Source organism: Chrysochloris asiatica, unplaced genomic scaffold (genome assembly GCF_000296735.1).
Source record: "Chrysochloris asiatica unplaced genomic scaffold, ChrAsi1.0 scaffold00001, whole genome shotgun sequence".
In the NCBI taxonomy this organism is placed as follows: domain Eukaryota; kingdom Metazoa; phylum Chordata; class Mammalia; order Afrosoricida; family Chrysochloridae; genus Chrysochloris; species Chrysochloris asiatica.
In genome coordinates, this window is record NW_006408519.1 from 48,608,953 (window position 1) to 48,614,887 (window position 5,935).

The window sequence follows — 5,935 nt, forward strand, 5'->3', positions numbered from 1 at the left end:
TCTGACTGAAGAAGAAGTTAGCAGCTAACTTTCTGGTGGTTCTGTGCATCTTGTAACCACGTTTCACATTTCCCCTGTATTCATTTCCTAGGGCTAGTACATCAAATTATCACAAGCCAAGGGGCTTAAAGGGAGCACTGGTGGTTCTGTGGGTTGAGCATTGGGCTTCTAATCACAAAGTTGGTGGTTCAAACTCATTAGCTGCTCCTTGGGACTAAGATGAGGAAGTCTGCTTCTGTAAAGATTTGCTGTCTTTGAAACCCTAAGAAGCAGTTCTACCCTCTCTTATAGGATCTCTATGAGTCAAAATTAACAGCAATAGAGGTTGGGTGAGGGGTTTAAAGTAACAGAAATGAATTCTCTCACAAGTCCGAAGACTAGAAGTCCAAAATCAAGAAAGTTCACTACGCCCCCTCTGCACGCTTGCGGGCAGAAGCCTTCATTGCCTTTTCCTAGCTTCTGGAAGTTGCCAGAACCGACCTGACAGTAGGTGATAATACAGGAATATTACCTGTCAGATCCATGCCAGGCCTTTATTTGAAGCGAACAGACGTAACCTCCATAACTGATCTACTCGCCACAATGTGTTTCCAAGCCTATCATCTCGGTGAAATCATACAGGAAAATCAGTAAAAGATGATCTTTATTGGAAACTAACAAAGGTCCAGGCACTGTAGTAAACAATTCACTTATATTTTCTCTTTAATTCTCAAAACAACACCATTTCACAGATGAGGAAACTGAGACAAGAAGAAATTAAGTCATTTGTTCAAGGCTTCCCATCTGTTACTTGGTGGAACATGGATGTTGCCTTCTGGAGGCCATGGTGACTGGACCAAGTAGGCATTAGTACTTGAGCACAAACTGTGGATGAAGAGATGACTTTGAAATGTATTGAGTGCTTGGTAAAGGCACTGCTTTCATGCAAACACACACCTCGCCTTGCCAGCGTCAAACGTCAGAGCTGGGTACCCGAGTCCCTTCTGCAGCACCCCGGCAGATTGCAGCCCTGCTGGTGCATCTGAACTTAGCTAACTTGCCTGACAAGGGCCCACTGAATGTCAGGAATTTGACTCTGAGTGGGCAAGGAGACCCCAGTGCTGGGTTCTCTGACCACGTGACTGCTGTTCAAGCATCCACTGGTCTATTTGCATTTCAAGCCAACTTTAGCCACCTCCTCTGTAAATATTTTATAGTAGCCTAGGCAGGGAAATATGCTTACTGTTTAGTTAATACCTGAGTTTCACCCATATCGAAACAACACAGGTGTCTCAGTGCTAAACGCTCAGCTGCTAATGGAAAAGCCAATGGTTTGTACCTACCAGAAGCTCTGGGGCGAAAAGATGAGGCACTCTGCTTCCCTAGTGATTACAGCCTTGGAAACCCATGCGGAAGTTCTCCTCTTTCTTATGAGTTGGGATGGACTTGATGGCAGTGGATTTTCACTGTCATCACCACTTGAAGGTAGAGCCAGAAGGAGGGAAGAGTCTGGGCCGGACCTGGATTTAGAAAGGATTAAGAGGGAAATAACACATTATGAGACTGTTACAAAGTTCAATAAAGTCCAGTGTGTGCTCTGTGTATCTGGTGTCAGTGGCTTAGATTATGGAGAAGACCAAGCATCCAGGGAGTCACTGATCTGATGCAGCTTTTGTTCATCAAGAGCATAGTGTCTCTTTCTTGTGATCTATTGGATTTAGATCTGCTTCTAATTACAGGGTGAGAAAGAAGTGGGGGGTTCTGGATTCCATTCTGGAGCCCCTCTTTTCAGTCCATTGCTTCTGACACACTGCTACTCCTTGATGTGAAGACTACTTACGTTACACATATATGATTTCTTGTATCCAAAGGAAGACTTAACATGGAATTGTTGTCAGCTGTTGTCAAGAGAGCTCTAGCTCAGGACAGCCCCATGTACAGCAGCACAGAAAACAGAGTGAACCATTGTCCAGCCCTGCACTGTCTTCAGTCATGGGTCCTTTCAGTTCTGGTGTTGTGACCACTGTGGAGATTGAGTACCTTTTAAGTAGGGATTCATAGGGATTTCACGGCTGCTTTTCAGAAGTAGATCTCAAAGTCTATCATCTTCCAAGTTGGGAATTTCAACTGAATCCTGACCTGCTAGTGTTTGAAATGCTGGTGACATAGCTTCCAGCATATCAGCGAGATGCAAGCTGCCACAGTGGGGAAGATGAACAGGCAGGTGGAGGTTGTGGTGCAGCAATTCACTTGTTATGACTCTTTTAGCCACAGTCTTTGTAACTCCCACCAAACGACTAGGTGGAACTGTTCAGATTGGGTGTATTTCCTCGCTTCCTGGTGGGTCTGGAGATGAGAAGATAGGGAAGATGTTGATAGCATTGTATGATTCACTGAGTGAGTGTTAGCCAGGTTAATTGTGATTGTAAAACTTGGAACTCTAACATGGGGTTTGGTCAATCCTTCTGGGTATAAAATGAACCATCTCAGAAGCAGGAACTTACTACCATCAAGAAAGAAGACTCAAGGTTGCTATTGGAGTTGTAGGAGCGAGGGTTCGTAGATGGGCAGTGAAAAGGAGCAGACTCCAGAACAGCCCCTGCCTGAGGAAGGGGATCTGGGTACGCCTTGGAGAGTGGATGACTCCAATGGGGAGAAAAAGCACAAGCAGGAGACCCTGTCAGAGAGGTCAGAAGGAACCCACCCAAGAAAGCCATGGAGGAGTGCCACTCCAGCTGGAGAGTCAGGAGATCCCATTGTACCCCCAAGGCCTGAGGTGGACGAGAAGCCCTTTAAATGTGCCCAGTTTGGCAAAACTTTCAATAATTCCTCTAATCTGAGAAGGCACCAGTGAATCCACATTAGCAAGAGGCCTTACAAATGTTCTGAATGTGGCAAGAGCTTCTCCCGAAGCTCCAACCGTATCCGGCATGAGCAGATCCACCAGGAAGAGAGGCACTACAAATGCCCTGAGTGTCAGGAAAGCTCCTCCCAGCAGGGCTCAGATCTCATGACGCACCAGCAAGATCACTTAGGCAAACAGCCATACCGCTGGGTCATGTGTGGCAAGAGTTTCAGCCAGAGTGCCACACTAGCGATGCATCACCAGACTCACCTGGAGCTGCAGCAAGAGTTCCAGCTTTGGTGTGCATCACTGCATCCACATGCGCCGAGTGTGGGTGGGCTTTCAGTGACATCTCTAACTTTGGGGTACATCAGAGGACCCACAGAGGGGAGAAGCCCTATAGGCACACTATGTATGGGAAACAATTTTCATGGACCTCAAATCTCATCCGACACCAAAAAAAAAAAATGAAAAGAAAAAACATGGGAGAGAAGATTGGGAAAGATTCCAGCTGAAGGAGAGACCCAGTTAGAGAGTGAGAGACCCCCAATCTAGTGTAGGACGATCTCTAGGACCTGCTGCTGCGCCCCCTTACCAGAAGTCCTACAGTCCACTTTGGAGAGTAGTTTTCTGATGTGTCTCAAGCCAGAATCTCCAGGAAGTCCTGAAAAGGGACTCTAAGTCAAAATCATTGTCTCTTTTCAGGACAGTTTTTTGCCTTAGAATGTCAAAAGTAGGACCCAGTCTTAGCTTGACCTCCTTGGGGTAAAAAAGAAGTAGGGTATGTTCAGAATATGCTCCTGTCATTAGGGCCGCACCCCCTGGCCTCTGAGATGGTTGTCACTGTCTAAAGGTCCTCCAAATTCTGTGTGAACTGTTTGGGATCAGCGCATACTACAGTGGCTGCTAGCTCCCATCAGCTGTGCCCTCAACTTTGCTTCCAGGTCTCTGGGCTGGGACAAAGAGCTTTCCCATCAGAAGGGATTTCCTTGACCTGGAGAAAAAATTTGAAATCATGCCTTAGGAACTAAAGGGAAGACCTCAGGGAGCTAGGAACCAGGGATTTTCACACTCCCACCTGTTTGTTATGTGTTCCTTTCCTTCCCAATGTGCACCTGTTTCCTCTGAGTTTAGCAGTAAAATCCTTCGATGAAAAAAAAAAAAGAAGAAGAAGAAAGAGGACCCAAGACTGGAGCCTGTGATTCCTGTGCACTGAACCTCCTCAATCCAGGGAAACACAGTGGTGGCATCAGAGGTGTGACAGAGAAGTGGCAGAGAGGCAGCAGCAGAACCAAGAGCCAGAGCATGAGACAGAGTGGGGGACTTGCTAGTCCACAGCACATGTAAAGTGGAGTGCCTTCAAACAAGAGGCTCACTGTGGAGTAGGGTTCCTCCAGGAACTTAACTGGGGGAGCTGGGTTTTATGAGCCATGAAACTAGAGTTGAGTACCTTCAGACTGAGGTGTATGGTGGAGTGGAGTGCCCTTTGAGAATTTACCAGCAGAACTAACAGAGTTTTGTAAAATTGCCTGAGCAGGGCAGAGTCCAAGGGGCTAGGTGCCTGAGAGGCTGAGGACCAGAGAGAGGCCCACCTGTAGGCATGGCTAGCGAGAGGATGGCCTGATCGAAGAACTGTGTCTTCAGCATTTCTGATCCTGAACTGTAACCTGTTACTTTCCTACGAAACCTTATCATCTGGAATACAACCTGTGAATTCTGTGTGGCCCTTGCCAGGAATGATCAAACCCAACAGAGAAATAGAGAATGCTGTAGGAGGCAGCTTAGTGTCTGAACTGGTATTTAAAATAAACAGCTGGAGGGTGGAAGCATGTCAGACCTCTGCCTCAAAGGAATCAGCCTTGGGATGATGTGGCTCCCATGCTGTTTTTGAAATTCTTTCTGTCTAGGATTAACTCAGGGAGCACGGTATGTGTGATAAGTACTGGACTGGGAACCACAAGGTCAGTGGTTCAAGCCTACCAGCCACTCCACAAGGTAAAGATGAGGCTTTCTGCTCCTGCAAAGATACACCACCTTGGCAAGTATACACAGGATCACTGTGAGTCAGAACCTACTCAAAGGCACTTAGCAACAACAGGATTCACTTCCTCCATTATCCTGAGACTAAGCCTGCCAGGTAACACAGAGAGCAGCATTTGGATACCAAGATGGGGACAAGAATGCTGAGTCCTTTTGCTTGAGGTTGCATTTGAGCCAAGTCCTGAAGACTGATAGGATTGTAATGTCATTTCTCAGAGAGAGGAGGGGTCTTCTAGGTGGTGTGAATTGCCTTTCACTGACCATATCAGAGGAGTTCAGGGACGGTGAGTCATCACCGTAGAAGGAGGGGGCTCATGATGGGAAAGGGATGTAAAAGTGGGTTGTGAGATCCTCAAATGCTCTACAGAAAATTGAGATTTGATTCCCAGTGGAGCGGGGGTGAGGGTGGGGGGAGGACACTTCAAAAAGTTGACAGAAAGATCAAAATAAAAGATAATGGAAATTTTCCAGGAACTTTTAGAAGCACCCTCATTGATTTCCCCAATGAGGTTAGCAGATGAGTGGCCCAATTAGAACTGGATTCGAAGACACTGCAGGTAGCCCACTGTGCATTTCATTAGGCAAAGAGGAAGAGGAGGCAGCCAGCACTGCTGAGATGGTCCAAGGAGGAAGAGTCCAATTCCAGCCTGCAGCAGGAGGGAAAGGAGAGACATTGGAAGAAAATCAACAGAACTCAATGTTCACCCACGGGGTACCTCACAGCCCTTGTTATCTGCCCCTTCTGAATCAGCCCGTGTGAATAATAGATGAAGTGACGTGTTGATGGTGTCGATTAAAATGAACATTTTAACAATGTGCTTAAATGAGAATTCAAGAGCTAGAGGCCCAATTAGGGGTGATTATCATTCAAGGCTTAGCACAAGGGGTCTGGCTTTGTTCTCAGGTTGATTCTTAGTGTCAGGGCCTTGATGGTGACAGGGAGAGAGATGGGACTTTTTAATGATGGGGACCATGAGCTTAGTGTGACTTCTAAAGGGTCCTAGATGGCAGAGAGGCAGCTTCTGCCACAACAAAGCTGATCTGAGGACATGGTAGGATGCAGCATTCTTC

General features: G+C 46.7%; 1 pseudogene; it reads left to right on the plus strand.

Moving 5' to 3' along the window:
- Nucleotides 1–2,533: 2,533 nt before the first annotated feature.
- On the plus strand, nt 2,534–3,339 carry LOC102833303 (annotated as a pseudogene).
- Nucleotides 3,340–5,935: the final 2,596 nt, after the last annotated feature.